This window comes from Oryza sativa, chromosome 9 (genome assembly GCF_034140825.1).
Source record: "Oryza sativa Japonica Group chromosome 9, ASM3414082v1".
Taxonomy (NCBI): domain Eukaryota; kingdom Viridiplantae; phylum Streptophyta; class Magnoliopsida; order Poales; family Poaceae; genus Oryza; species Oryza sativa.
In genome coordinates, this window is record NC_089043.1 from 11,924,761 (window position 1) to 11,940,335 (window position 15,575).

General features: G+C 47.1%; 1 long non-coding RNA gene across 2 annotated transcripts; it reads left to right on the forward strand.

Moving 5' to 3' along the window:
* Positions 1-999: 999 nt before the first annotated feature.
* On the forward strand, positions 1,000-10,202 carry LOC136351661 (uncharacterized). Of its 2 annotated transcripts, none has more exons than XR_010734841.1 (4): positions 1,000-1,588; positions 1,906-1,985; positions 3,111-3,229; positions 9,809-10,202. It is a non-coding gene; the product is annotated as an uncharacterized lncRNA (long non-coding RNA). The 2 variants fall into 2 exon arrangements; XR_010734840.1 differs by lacking the exon at positions 9,809-10,202 and adding an exon at positions 8,604-9,798.
* The last annotated feature ends 5,373 nt before the right edge of the window (positions 10,203-15,575 follow it).

The window sequence follows — 15,575 nt, forward strand, 5'->3', positions numbered from 1 at the left end:
TTAAGGGCCACGACTCCGGCGGGCACATGAGTTCTTCGGAAAGCGGCGGTGAAGCGAGCCCATGTAATAGGCTGTCCCTCTGGCTGCGTAGCCTGGAAATGGTCCCACCATAGAGATGCGGGTCCCTGTAGCTGGTGGGCGGCGAAGATGACTTTCTCCTCATCGCTGCACTGCACAGTGTCTAGCTTTTTCCCCACGGCATGCAACCAATCCAACGCATCCACGGGGTTGTTGGAGCTAGAGAAGGTAGGTGGGCGGATGCGGAGAAACTCGGCGAGTTTAGAGTGTTGGGGAGGTGGTGGTGGAGCATTAAGTTGTGGCGGATTTTGGAGGTGGTGGAGGAAAGCAGTCATCATGTTGGCCTGCTGGGCGAGGATTTGGGTGAGAATGGCGTTGGTGTCTGGTGGTGGTGGTGGAGGCGGAGGAGGAGGTATTTGTCACATCCTGATTTTCGTTTCAGGATTTATAAATTATTTAATAAATTAATAATAGAATTTATATTAAATGTTCATTAATTTACAAGTGAAGTTAAATGTGGGAAATAAAATTTCCTAAATATAAAGCATGGATGGATTTAATTTTTATTAAATTCTCCATGATTAAGTCAACTCTCTGGAATTTTCTCAGATTTTTTCGGAGCTCAATTCCTAATTTTTAATCATACAAAGAGCATTTCAGTAATTACCCACATATTAAATTAATCATTAAATGGTCTAATTATAATTTTGTTAAGTACTTTGAGTGTCCAAGTATGTTCAAGATTTTTCTTGGAATTATTTGAGCATTGGAAGTATTTTTAACAATTCAAAGATCATTTCATTGATTAATTTAATTGGAAAAGTAATAATAATCCTCTTCCTAGTCTTGGGCCCTTTCCGGCCCATCCCCCCTCTTTTGTGTGCACAGCCGTGCAGCCCTAGTCGGCCCAGCCGAGTTTCCCCCTTCTCTTTCTTTCTTTGCTTTGTTTTCAGCCAGCCCAAGACGAAAAGTCTAATTTGCCTCCCTCAACACTGTTTATCTTCTACCTCTAGCAGCCGAACTGAGACCGATTTGGCTCGGTTTTTCTCCTCCAAATCTGATCTTTCCCCTTGTGTTTTTCTAAAATTAGTTGAGGGGAAATATTCCTCTTATCCTCCTCTATCTTTACCCCCAAAAATCGGAGCAAGTTGAGTATCTTATCCGAATCGAACTCGTTTTCGAGTTTATCTCCAAAACCGAGTTTTTGATTTTTCCGGATCGATTTCTTGTGGGAGGAGTCCGATCTCTTCAATCCAAGGCTATAAATAGGACCCCCTAGTCCTCCTCTTTCGTTTGCCCCCTCTCCCGTGGTCTCCCGTGCCTCGTAGCGCCGCCGCCACGTGCTCCACCCCGCCGTCGTCGCCGGCCGAGCTCCATCCGCGTCGCGCCGCCGCCTCCGTCGTCGCCGCCGGTCGCTGTCACCGCCGTAAGGTGCGCCGAGGTGTGGAGAAGCCCGGCCGCCTGACCCCCGAAGCCGCAGGTCACCGGAGCCCCGTCACCGCCGTCGACCGAAGCCGCGCCGCCAACAGACCTCGTCGCCGGCCGTCGTCGTTCGTCGTTTTGTTCGAGGGTGAGTACCGTTGGGTTCGTCTCGTCGTCCTCTACGTGTTCATGTCCTCCAAAGTCGCAGCCGACCATCCAATCTCCGGCGAGGTCGCCATCTTGGTCCGGCCATTGATGAGGTCATCATGACGTCATCATCGTTTTTCTTTTTCCTGTTTTTCTAATAGATTAAATCTTCGAAAATTCATAACTAAATCATCGTAACTCGGTTTTGAGTGGTTCAAGTTGCTAAATTCATCTAAAATCATGATCTACATGTTTGTTTACTTTATATGTACTGTTTATTTGGTTTTTATTAGTCTTTTTCTTCGTTTTGCGTGTTAGCTTGTCGTTTCCGTCGTTGCGAAGGTTCGTGAGTGCGTCAGGAGTGTTCAGAAGATTAATTGAAGACCGATTATTGCAAGGCAAGTCACACAGATCCTAAACACAATCCTTTGAGCATGTTGATCCTATATTTAAATTCTCTATTTATTTCAACTGTGCATTTATTTTCGAATGTCACCGGGTGGTGTGAACTTATTCCTTTGTTATGGCCAATTTGCATTGATTACTTTATTCCTTGATACCTTGGGTTATTATAACTTGACTAGTTGGGCTTTATATATTGGTTCAGCTAGATATTAGTTATGATTGCTTAGCCATGCTTAGAAACATTAGCACACTATTGGGATAACTTATGACTCACTATTATTTAAGGATGGCTTAATGATAGTTCACGATGGTTAATCGTGATTGGTTAATTAATTACTTGCCAACTAAAACTTGATAATGGTGGGTTGTGAGCACATGGTTTTGAGAGTCGTGCTCATGACAATTAAGGACCGGTTCGCGAGCTACTGTTGTGAAACATTTATCGTGCCAACCACAAGCCAGCGTGGGCAACGGCTTTATCTTTTGTGTAGCGTGATTCATTATAGTGCGCCAGACTGAGAAGTGGCGAGAAGTCCACGGGGGTCGCTGGGGAGTCCATGCCTTGTTTATAAGGGGGTGATTATGATCCAGGAAAGGTGCGCTGTAATGGGTTATGTTGTGCAAGGGGTATTGTCACAACTCCTTTCCGAGGTACCGTGGTGGTATTGAGGCACATGGTGACATGATGTGGGGTTGTGTCTTGTGGGTACAGTGGTACATCTCTGGCCAGAGTAAAACTATTCGAATAGCCGTGCCCGCGGTTATGGGCGGGTTGAGCAATGTTTTTCGTGATTAGTCTCACACCTCTCACAATAATTATGGATGTTATACCTGGTAATAATTTGCTTAGCTCCTGGTTTGGAGTTAGATCTGTACAGCCGGGTATGGTTGTTCAGGATGGTTGGGCCTGTGCAGCATGAGTGTGCTGTTCAGTGTTGATTAAAATTTTTAATTAATTACTCTACTGTTTTACTACTCTTAACTCTTTGCTAAATGCTGCTTTCGCAAATGAGCCTATATTATGCCATCCTTTGGTATCCTTGTGCACTTGCATATTTGCTGTGTGGCTTGTTGAGTATGTCATATGCTCATTCTTGCAATAATCAATCAAACCTCAGTTGAAGATAAAGGATCCAGAAGGAGAAGACGTTTGGCTTATACCCCAGTTGAGCTGCCTGTGGGAGTGGAGCTGAAGCCATCGCTAGACCGTTAATTCCGCCGCTGTTTTCTTTTCTTTGTAAGTATGTAACGTTATTATTAAGATGGATTTGTATATTAAAATTGTCAGTTTGTGTACCTCGGCTGATTCCTGGACGAGGATTTTATGCACAAATAAGTTCGGAAATTACTAGTGAATTTCCGGGCGTGACAGTGGAGGTGGGTTGCCCTGATGGTTGTGGTTGCTGCCTTCAGGTTGGTTGCCATCACCGGTGGCAGCATTTCTCCTGGTCGTCACCATCTGAAAACCCCACACAGAACCAACAAACAGAGAGAGCTGACAATTAAAGCTAACCACCCACGACTACCATAATTCTTAAATTTATTACTGCTATTAAATTGGTTCATTAAGGTTCAAGTTGCTTAGGCGAATAAATAAAGACAGGCTCCGACACAGTTACACCACACACCAGCATAACTGTGCCCTACACAACCCAACAAGAAGACAAACGAGAAAGAACACACGCGCAAGCCTACTAACTGCTCGTCTACTGCTGCGACGGGCCAGGACGGAAGGTGAGCAACAGCGCATCCTCCGTGCTACCAACGCCGGAGGCTTCCCCCTCCTGGGGAACCACGGGCGCAGGCTCGGCACGAGGGGCCTCCACGAAGCAAGTCCACGCCAGGGACTGACGAACAAGCTCGGGCCTGGAGGTGCTCTTGCGGGCAGTGATCTTCAGACTGCGGCAGACACGGCGGCGCTTGGGGCGGCAGATCTCTCCCTGGGCGATCTTGAGCTGATGCAGCTGCGCCTCCACTGCGTCCAGGTCCTTCTTGAGCTGCAGGTTCTCTTGACGCAGCTCCAGGATCTTCAGGTTGTTCTCGACCATCCCACGGCGCACCATCTGATGGAAGTCGATACGAGCCGCGTCGTACGCCTCCACCATACGCGCCAAGTGCACGATGGTAGCGTCATCCTCCGAGCTAGCATCCCGGAAGGTGGCGTGGTCGCGGGCTCCTCCGCGACGAGGGTGGTAGCGGTAGGGCGAGTGCTGCAACTCGTCCGGGTAGCGCTGGTGAAGAGTGCCGATGGCGAGGAGAGCGGCGCTCTGGCAAGCGGCGGGGAAGGAGTCTCCACCAGCGGTGACTGTCAGCGAAGTCCGCTCGGGAGAGCCAGCGAGGATCACTGCAGTGACCTCCCAAGCAGCGTGGGGCTCCGCATCGTCACCCTCCTGCTCCGGAAGCGGCCTGGCCTGGTAGTCCACTCCGTGTGGATACCCCAGGGCCACGCACATGCCCCGCAGCTCCAAGAAGAAACCAGTCATGTCCAAACCACGACGGGTGACGCTGCCGGCCATCTACAAACAAAAACAAAAAGAAAAGCAACATTTTAAAGGTCAGATTTTGGCGATAAATGAAGCAGCAAGACAGAGAGAGACTAGAGGATTTTCACAAATACAAAGGATTTTTATTTCGAAAATATTGCTAAGGCTTGGGATCTACGGCTCGTCCTAGGGTCAAGGGGGCTCTGATACCAACTTGTCACGACCGGAAATAACCCAACGGGCATTCCTTACGTGCGTGCATTAATCCTTGTCCCAGGAGGCAAGGTACACCAAAAGTTGATACAATTCAGAGTTTAACAAGCGGAAGCGTAATTAGATAACTTATTACATGGGCAACGAAGGCCCAGCACACACAGAGACAAACGAGAAACAGCGGAAGACTAGGGCGACGACCACAGGCGCTTGACGGCAGGCACGAGCTAGACACCGAAGCCTTCATCCTCCTGGAACTCCTCTTCTGGGGTTGGGAAAAATTGAGCAAGACTGAGTACAACCACCGTACTCAACAAGACACACCCACAAGTGCAGAATAAATGCAAGGGAGTACAAAGGAGTTATACTGTAAAGGGGTTAGGGTTGCAGTAAACAGCATTTAAAGATATTTAGTTGCTCAGGGCTATTTTGTAAACACGATTCTAGAACTAAACAATATTATTTATCAAGGCCGTGAACCCACACGAACCTGCCTTAACCCAAGGCCTACGATGATTCAGACCGAACTGGCAACCCGACCCTGGGTCCCAGCTCGTCCCAAGCCAACCCAGGCCAACCATTCCACATTTTAGTTGTTAAGCAGGTTTTAAGAATTAAAACACTAACTTGGGTACATTGCTCGGCTTGCCCATAACCGAGGGCGCGGCTATTCGAATAGATTTTACTCTGATCAGAGGTGTACATCTTTACCCACAAGACACATCTCCCTCACGTGTAACCACGTGCCACATACCACCACGGTATACAGACGGAAGACGTGACATAGTTTCCAACCCATCCTAGCCATAGACAAGAGTACCGACCCAATCCCGCCTACGGCCGGAACCCCCGGGACAGGCAGGCAGGACTGAGCCCCTAGCAGCAGGACACCGGCCCTGTGCCATGACATCTCGACTACCGGGCCGCAGCTCGTGTAGCCTTCATTTGCCCTGGAGAATGTCCATCGACCCCCGACTTCATCCACCTCCATCCGTGTACTTTTGTTTATAACTAGACTGAGCCACAAACTAAGCCTTACCCACTAGACATGTGGAAGTACGGTAGTGCTTTGCAACAGAGGCCCGAAGACCGGTCCTTATATGGCCGAGGTGCTACTATCAAAACCATTTTTGGGGATTTTGAATAGAGGGGGCGGTGTGAATCCAATTCCACAATACTCCAACAACTCCACAGTGTCCAGGTGATATGAACATTCCCAAAGTCTAGAGTTGTAAAACCGCCTAATGTTACCTAATTAAAAGCGAAGCATCTACCTATAATCGTACTAGTGGTACCATGAGTAGAGTGCCCACTAGTTGGGGTTTTGTTTATTCTAGGGTGAACAAGGTAATAATAACAATAACAATAATAAGGTCATAACAAAGGTAAATAGGCATGGCTAAATAAAACAGTGATAACGCGGGAATTTAAATAAAGCGATAATGCAATAATTTAAATCAACATAATTTTACAAACTGGGATTCAATATGTTCAAAGATGATGTGACTTGCCTTGCTTGCTTTCCCAAACACCGGCTTCAACTTCCACGAAGAGCGGATCTTCCGAAGCTGCAGCGTCTACACGACCAACGGAAAAGAAAAGGCTTTTACTCTACTAAACTCCATATAACCAGCAGAAACAAAGCACAAAAATGGGTTCTTGACTTCTTAAGGAAAAATTAGAGACTTGAACGGTCCAATTCCGAGTTCAAATGGCCAAGTTATGGCCATTTGAAGTTTATATGCTCTTTAAATGAATATTTGCGAATTTCTTCATTTAAATTTTTAATTTAAAATCGGATTTATTGCGTCAGCCGAGGGGAGGGGCGCGTGGACCGGGTCCACGGGAGTGGGGCCCACGCGGCAGCCTCACGGTCCACGGTGGACCGGGTGCACGCGGCTTGCGCCGGCCGGCGCCGTGGGTCCCACGCGTCAGCCGCACCCGAGGGCGCGGGCGGCTGACGGCCGGGCCCCACATGGCAGCCGCGGGGCGCGCCCGAAGGCGGCCTCGCCGGCACGGCCGACGGGAGGCGGCGCGCCCGCGCCCCGATGGTCGCCGGCGGCGACCTCCAGCGCGACGGAGCGGCGCCCGAGAGAGGGGAGGGAAGGGGGAAGCGAAATGGCGGTCCTCGGCTCACCCCGGGTCGACGGCGACGACGGGAACGGCGACCGAAGCGGAGAGAGGCGGCGGCGCGGCTCGGGTCGACGAGGACGGCGGTGCTCCGGCGGTCGGCGGGCGAAACGGAGGAGTGGACAAGGTCGGCGAGAACGCGGCGAAGCCGAAGGAGGCGATGCCGAAGCGGGAGGAGGTCCGGGGCGACGACGGCGGCGGACCGAAGCTTGGCGGCGATGGCGGAGAGAGAGGACGACGGCGCGAGCTCGATTCCGACGGGGAGAGCGAGCGGCGAACGGCGGAAACGGAGGAGGGAGGCACGGGGAGTGCTTAAATAGGGTTGGGAGTGAGAGAGGGCGGCCGGAGGGGAAGGAAATCGGCGCGGCGATCTCGGGCTCCATTGATGCGCCGGCGAAGATTGCGGGAGGGATTCCAAACGAATCCAAGGGAGAGAGAGAGAGAAAAGAGGGGGGAAAGAGGGAGGGAATCACGGGGAGTGATTTCCCCCTCTTTATGGCGAGCGGGGACGGCGGGAAGCGGCGGATTCGGCGGCGGCGGCGGCGCTAGGGCACGGGCGGGCGGCGGGAGCGGCGGAAGGTAGGGGATGACGGGTGGGCCCCACCCGTCAGCGAGGATGGTGGGCGGGCCCGCCCGTCAGCGGCGCGCGCGCGGGGGAGAGGAGAGAGAGGGAGGGAGCTGGGTCGAGCCGGCCCAAGAAGGGAAGGGGGGAAAGAAGACTTTTAGGGATTTTTCTTTTTATAAAACCATTTTAACTTTGTTTATTTCTTCTCAATTATTATTTGTGCTCTGAAAATTCCACTAAAATTTATTTACGCATTTTAGGCTTTTAGGAAATATACAAAAATCCTCCAAGCCTTATTTGACTTTTAGCTTTGCACATTTTAATTGTTGGAGGCTTTCACATGGATTTTACTTATTCTATGCACAATTTCGAGGATGTATTTTAGAGTCGATTTGGGACGCGACAAGCTCTCCTCTACCCGTCGCCACCCTCGCCTTCGCCTCTCGTCGTCCGTAGAGCTCTAGCGCCATGTAGCCTTGAGCCGCCGTCGCTCCAGCCGTGCGCCACCGCCGTTCCAGTCGTCGCCGTCGCTCGGGAAGGTCGCCTTCGTGGTCGCCAAGTCACAGCCGTCCTCGTCCGCCACTTCGCCACCGCCGGAGACCGCCGGAGCATCGTCGCCGTCATCAAGCCGAAGACCGCCGCCGTTTCTTCCTCGTCGCCGTCGCCGTCCGTTGCTCCTCCGCCGCTTCTTTGGTCGCCGGTGAGTTTGCCGCGTCGCCCTCTACCCGTTGGTGCCCTCCGTTCGTGCCGAAGCGCCGCCGTTCGCCGGCAAGCGTGCGCCGTCCGAGCCGTCCGAGCCGCCGAGCCGCCGCCGCCGGTGGTGACGTCATCGCTGGCGTCATCGTCCCCGTCTCCCGTGAGCTGGTCGTGGACCGATCGATCTCGGCCGTCCGTTTTGGATGGATCGATCTCGGCCCTCCGTTCCCGTGAACCGTCGCTGTGCGCCCGGTCCACCGCAAACCCTAGCCGCTGACGCAATAATTCCCTTTTTCCTTTTCAAAAATAATTCATTATTGCGTCATAATTCAATTAAAATCCATATAAGTGTTTCAATCCGATTAAATCTTCAAAAATTCATAACTAATTCATCTTAGCTCGGATTTAGTTGGTTCAAGTCTCTAAATTTTTCTAAAATTGAGGTCTACATGTTAAAAATATCCACATATACTGTTCATGCTTGTTTATGTGCTGTTTTGGTGATTTTGCTTCTTTCTGCTTAGATTCCATCGTTTCCGGAGAGTCCGTTTTCGCAGCAGAAGAGTTTGAAGAGTTCCAAGGCCAGCAAGGCAGGTCACACAGATCCCAAACAACCCTTTAAGCATGTTGATCCTATTTAAAGCTATTGTTTCTATTCAACTATTGCATCTATTTTCGAATGTCATTGGGTGGAATTAACCTATTGTTTGCCATAGCCCTTTTGTTCTTGATTACTTTATTCCTTGATACCTTGGGTTATTAAAACTTGACTAGTTGAGCTCTATATAATGGTTCAGCTAGATGTTAGATATGATTGCTTAGCCATGCTTAGAAACATTAGCACACTATTGGGATAACTTATGAATCACTATTATTTAATGATGGCTTAATGATAGCTCACGATGGTCAATCGTGATTGGTTAATTAATTAATTTGCCAACTAAAACTTGATAATGGTGGGTTGTGAGCACATGGTTTTGATGGTCGTGCTCATGACAATTAAGGACCGGTTCACGAGTTTCGGTTGTGAAACATTAACCGTGCCAACCACAAGCCAGCGTGGGCAACGGCTTTATCTTTTGTATAGCATGGTTCATTGCGGAGCACCAGACTGAGAAGTGGCGGAGATAAGCCCACGGGGGTCGCTGGGGAGTCCATACCTTGTTTATAAGGGGGTGATTATGATCTAGGAATGGTGCACTGTGGTGGATTGTGTTGTACGAGAGGTACTGTCACAGCTCCTTTCCGAGGTACCGTGGTGGTATTGAGGCACATGGTGACATGATGTGGGGCTGTGTCTTGTGGTTACAGTGGTACACCTCTGATCAGAGTAAAACTATTCGAATAGCCGTGCCCGCGGTTATGGGCGGGTCTAACAATGTCTTTCGTGATTAGTTTCACACTTCTCATCATAATAGAAGATGCTATAATTGGTAATAATTTGATTAGCTCCTGGTTTGGAATGGTATATTCCTGGTTTGGAGATAGATCTGTACAGCCGGGTATGGTTGTTCAGAATGGTTGGGCCTATACAACAGGGTATGTTGTATAGCGTTGGATTAATATTGTTTATTAATTAACTGTTTTATAAAATTCTCAAATGTTTGCTAAATGCTGCTTTTGCAAATAAAACCCTATACTATGCCATCCTTTGTTATCCTGTGCACTTGCATATTTGCTACGTGACTTGCTGAGTATGTCATATACTCACCTTGCAATCATTCATCAGAGGAAGAGTTCTACAATGATGCTGATGGTGTGGAGGATTAGGTGTAGCCCTGGTCAAGCTGCCTGTGGAGTGGAGCCGTCTGCGCCGTTTTTTTTTTCCGCTGCTTAGATCTTTATTTATTGAGAGGAACTATCTACCTCTGTAATGATATTTTATTCGCTTATTAAGTAGAGTAATAATTGTACTCTATTATCAATTTGTTATTGTGTGCCTCAGCTGATTCCTGGACGAGGGTTCACACACATGTAAGCGTTTGGAATTTTGGATAGAAATTCCGGGCGTGACAGTATGTATTCTAGTCTTTTCATGAGATTTAGATTTTGCTTTTAAGGGAGATGATGCATGACACTTAAATTCTATACTTGAATTAAGAAAATATGCAATGTTGATGCTAGCATATGGTTTGATTTATAAATGCTCTATATATATGCTTTATTGATTTGTTATTCCTCAAATAGCTTTAATTGCTCATTGTGAAAGAAGGAATAAAAAATATAAAAAATGAATACCGAATCCTTGGAAACAGTCTTGACGACAAGGACGTATTCGATGTGAGCAAAATAATGGGTGCCGAATCCCTGGAAACAGTCTTGACGACAGGGACGTACCCGGAATAAAAGAGAAAAATATGAGCAAAAAGGCTCAAGAAAAGAAAAAGTTAAAAAAAACTTCTTGGTTATTTTGTGCTCAAGGTTATTTGAGAAAGAGTGATAAATGCAATAAGTATATGTGTTTAGTGTTTATTCTTCAACCTATGTGCTTGTTAAGATGTTGCATTATAAATCGTATGAAATCATGAATTTTGATTGTTGATTCAAGCTTAATTGTAAAATCTTTGATTCTTAGTTATACTTTAATGCATGCTTGTTCTGTTATAGATGGGTTCAACTTCTTTTTATTGCAACACATGACTTGATATGCTATATGTATGCTAAGCTCTTGAACATTAATGAGCATAATTCCTATGCTTGATGAAATCATTGTCAAAAGGGGGAGAAGTAATGTGAAAATTTTTGGATTTTTGGAGAAGCAAGGTAAAATTTTGGAGAGTTGTTGAGACGAGCATGTTTTTGGTTCAATTGAGAATTTCTTTCTTTTAAAAAGGGGGAGAAGTTTTCTTTTGGATTTTTGAGCATGATGTGTACATTTGTACGAAGTGTGCTTTTTACCACTTTTGTTTTTTTTTCCAAACACCAAAACAATTTTGATGAGTTTGCCAATGTGTTCATGAAGGGGGAGATTGTAAAATCAAAGGTGTTTTTGTTATTATTCTGTGATGAACAATTGGGCATTGGAGATTATTTGTTTTGTTATTTGGAATTTTTTCACGAAGTGGTTTTGGAGATGATCGGATTTACAGGTGAATCGCAGGATTGTCATTTTATGTGACCGGTCAGACCGGGCTGTGTATGCCGGTCAGATCAGCGGTGATCGAGCGGTCGGACCGGCCAGCCCACGGTCTGACCGGCCAGCCCACGGTCTGACCGGCCGACACTATGTCGGTTTCGGTTTCGGGTTGTTTATTTGAATATCCGAGTTTATTTCATGATTATGACTTCTAGATGGATACTATACGTATGTAATACTATTGTTTGCTGCTAATGAGTCAAGTTGAAGATAGCTTGGTCTCGGAATAGGGTTTCTTTGTTTGTTCCATGTGTAGGTGACTCGATGTCTCGGGAGAGTATTTGCGGTGATGGACCGGGAGTCGGCTTGGGGATAAGACGACGTCCGTGGTGGTCAGAGATCATGCGGGATATTAAGGCTAGAGTTGATGCACGTGGTTGATGGAGATTCCATATGACATACGATGGAGTTATTGTGTGCGTATGGGATGCGGAGTTGAATTTGGAAGGAGTCCAAATTTGGTACGATTGGTTATGTAAAGTTTCTTTCTTGTACTAGTGGGTTTCCTAAGGTGTTTAGGACTCCTAGTATGAGTTTGGTTCGTGGCTTTAGGCTGCCTACCTCATGTATAAATAGAGGGGAAGCGTGAGGCTTCCCGGTATCGTTTTATAGAGCAATTGAATTGAGTTTTGAGTTAGGGTTTCGAGTTTAGTCGAAATTTTTGTAAGGAGTGTTGTTGGTGCACTTTGTAAACACAGAGAGAAGTAATAAAGTCGTCATCCACTTTAAGAGTTCTTTGATTTGTGTTTCACCGGGTTTCGTCGGTCTAACCGGCGGTGCACCGGCGGTCAGACCGGTGGCATATGGGTGGTCAAACCGGCGGCGGCGACAGGCGAGGCAGGCAACTTTGGCGGTCAGACCGGAGGTTCAACACCGGTTAGATTGGCGGCATCTACTCGGTTAGACCGGCAGATCAATCTCGGTCAGACCGACTGTCACACCCTGAAAATTCAAAATATATAAATTGTTGTTTAATTGGAAATTTTAGAAATGATTTTAAAAAGCCTTGAAAAGAAGATCTAATTTTAATTAATAAATTCCAATATAAAATGGGGCCAGATAAAATTTCATTAAATACTTTGCTTAATTCTATAATTCCTAGATTTTTCTGGGATTTATTTGAGCTAAGGAAGTATTTTTAATAAATGGAATTGCATTTAAGAAATAATTTAAATTGAAAAAGGTTTTAAAAGTCTTCTTTTGGCTTTGGGCCGAAAGTCGGCCCAAAACCCTTTTTCTCTCTCCCCGGCCCAGTCGGCCCAGTCCGCCGCAGCCGCGCGCGCCCTCGCTGTCGCTGACAGGTGGGTCCCGCTTGTCAGGTTCGTCTTCCCCGAGCCGCCGTCGCCCGGCCGAACCCTAGCACGCCGCCGCCGCCGTTCCCTTCCAAATTCGGCAGCTCCTTTCCTTCTCCGGCCGAATCAAAAGAGGGGAAATGATCCTCGAGATCTCCTCTACCTTTTCTCCTTTGGAAACTTCGGCTAAATCGGTTTGGAAATCGATGGATTCGAGTTCGAATCGGATCGGCTTTTCTCTCTCCGAGCTCGAGCTTTCCTTCTCGTCGCCGGCCACCGTGGGCCTTCGTCGCCGCCTCCTAGCCCCTTTATAAGCTTCCCCGGTGTCTCCTCTACACGCCGCCACTCTCGCCTTCGCCTCTCGTCGCCGGAAGAGCTCTAGCGCCGTGTGCCCTAGCGCCGCCGTCGCCGCCGTCGCTCCAGTCGTGCGCCGCCGCCGTTCCAGTCATCGTCGTCGCTCGGGAAGACCGCCGTCGTGGTCGCCAAGACGTCGCCGTCCTCGTCCGCCGCTTCGCCACCATCGGAGACCGCCGGAGCATCGTCACCGTCGTCAAGCCGAAAAGCGCCGCCGATTCAACCTCGTCGCCGTCGCCGTCCGTTGGTCTTCCGCCGTCGCTTTGGTCGCCGGTGAGTTCGCCGTGCCGTCCGCTACCCGTTGGTGCCCTCCGTTCGTGCCGAAGCGCCGCCGTTCGCCGGCGAGCGTGCGCCGTCCGAGCCGCCGAGCCGCCGCCGCCGGTGGTGACGTCACCGCTGACGTCATCGTCGCCCTTTCCCGTGAGCCGGTCGTGGACCGTTCGATCTCGGCCGTCCGTTTTGGATCAAGTCGATCTCGGCCGTCCGTTCGCGTGAACCGCCGCCGTGCGCCCGGTCCACCGAAACCCTAGCCCGCTGACGCAATAAATCCCTTTTTCCTTTTCAAAAATAATTCATTATTGCGCCATAATTCAATTAAAATCAATTTAAGTATTTTAATCCGATTTAATCTTCAAAAATTCATAACTAATTCATCTTAGCTCCGATTTAGTTGGTTCAAGTCTCTAAATTTTTCTAAAATTGAGATCTACATGTTAAAAATATCCATATGTACTGTTCATGCTTGTTTATGTGCTGTTTTGGTGTTTTTGCTCTTTTCTGTTTAGATTCCGTCGTTTCCGGAGAGTCCGTTTTCGCCGGAGAAGAGTTTGAAGAGTTCCAAGGCCAGCAAGGCAAGTCACACAGATCCCAAACAACCCTTTGAGCATGTTGATCCTATTTAAAGCTATTGTTTCTATTCAAATATTGCATTTATTTTCGAATGTCATTGGGTGGAATTAACCTATTGTTTGTTATAGCCCTTTTGTTCTTGATTACTTTATTCCTTGATACCTTGGGTTATTATAACTTGACTAGTTGGGCTATGTATATTGGTTCAACTAGATATTAGATATAATTGCTTAGCCCTGCTTAGAAACATTAGCTCACTATTGGGAAAACTCATGACTCACTATTACTTAATGATGGCTTAATGATAGTTCACGATGGTCAATCATGATTGGTTAATTAATTAATGTGCCAACTAAAACCTGGTAATGGTGGGTTGTGAGCACATGGTTTTGATGGTCGTGCTCATGACAATTAAGGACCGGTTCACGAGTTTCGGTTGTGAAACATTAACCGTGCCAACCACAAGCCAGCGTGGGCAACGGCTTTATCTTTTGTATAGCATGGTTCATTGCGGGGCACCAGACTGAGAAGTGGCGGAGATAAGCCCACGGGGGTCGCTGGGGAGTCCATGCCTTGTTTATAAGGGGGTGATTATGATCCAGGAAGGTGCACTGCAGTGGATTGTGTTATGCAAGGGGTATTGTCACAACTCCTTTCCGAGGTACCGTGGTGGTATTGAGGCACATGGTGACATGATGTGGGGTTGTGTCTTGTGGGTACAGTGGTACACCTCTGATCAGAGTAAAACTATTCGAATAGCCGTGCCCGCGGTTATGGGCGGGTCTAACAATGTCTTTCGTGATTAGTCTCACCCTTCTCACCATAGTAAATGATGCTATAATTGGTAATAATTTAATTAGCTCCTGGTTTGGAATGGTACATTCCTGGTTTGGAGATAGAACTGTGCAGCCGGGATGGTTGTTCAGAATGGTTGGGCCTATACAACAGGGTATGTTGTATAGCGTTGGATTAATATTGTTTAATTACTTAACTGTTTTATCAAATTCTCAAATGTTTGCTAAATGCTGGTTTTGCAAATGAAACCCTACTATGCCATCCTTTGTTATCCTGTGCACTTGCATATTTGCTGCGTGGCTTGCTGAGTATGTCATATACTCACCTTGCAATCATTCATCAGAGGAAGAGTTCTACAATGATGCTGATGGTGTGGAGGATTAGGTGTAGCCCTGGTCAAGCTGCCTGTGGAGTGGAGTCGTCTGCGCCGTTTATCTTTTCTTTCCGCTGCTTAGATCTTTATTGTTTGAGAGGAACTATCTACCTCTGTAATGACATTTTATACGCTTATTAATTAGAGTAATAATTGTACTCTATTATCAATTTGTTATTGTGTGCCTCGGCTGATTCCTGGACGAGGGTTCACACACATGTAAGCGTTTGGAATTTTGGATAGAAATTCCGGGCGTGACAAGTTGGTATCAGAGCTCCTTGACCCTAGGTTATGCCATATGGTTACCCATAGAAGCCCTCTAAAAATATTGGAAAAATAGAACTGTTCTCCTCTCCTTCTCTTTTAATTAAACCAAACTAATGGCACATGCACTTCATAATCTTTTTTAAGGGTTCTCATTCAAAATTTATTCCAGTGTTATTAGTACTGTACATCTATTACTGTACTAATGGCTCATTTACCAGCAAAAGTTTTACAATATTGTTTTATTTAATCTTGCTGCAATAAAATAAATTAAGCAAGTTGATTTTATAACTTTCTTTTATTTCTTTTGAAACCTGATGTTCAAAAGTACAAAATTTGTAACCTTGTTTCCAGCTGTTTCAACTTATCTTGCAAGCTTGGTTTACCGTATTTACTTACCTTTTTACTTTGATTTCTAACTTTATTCAAATTA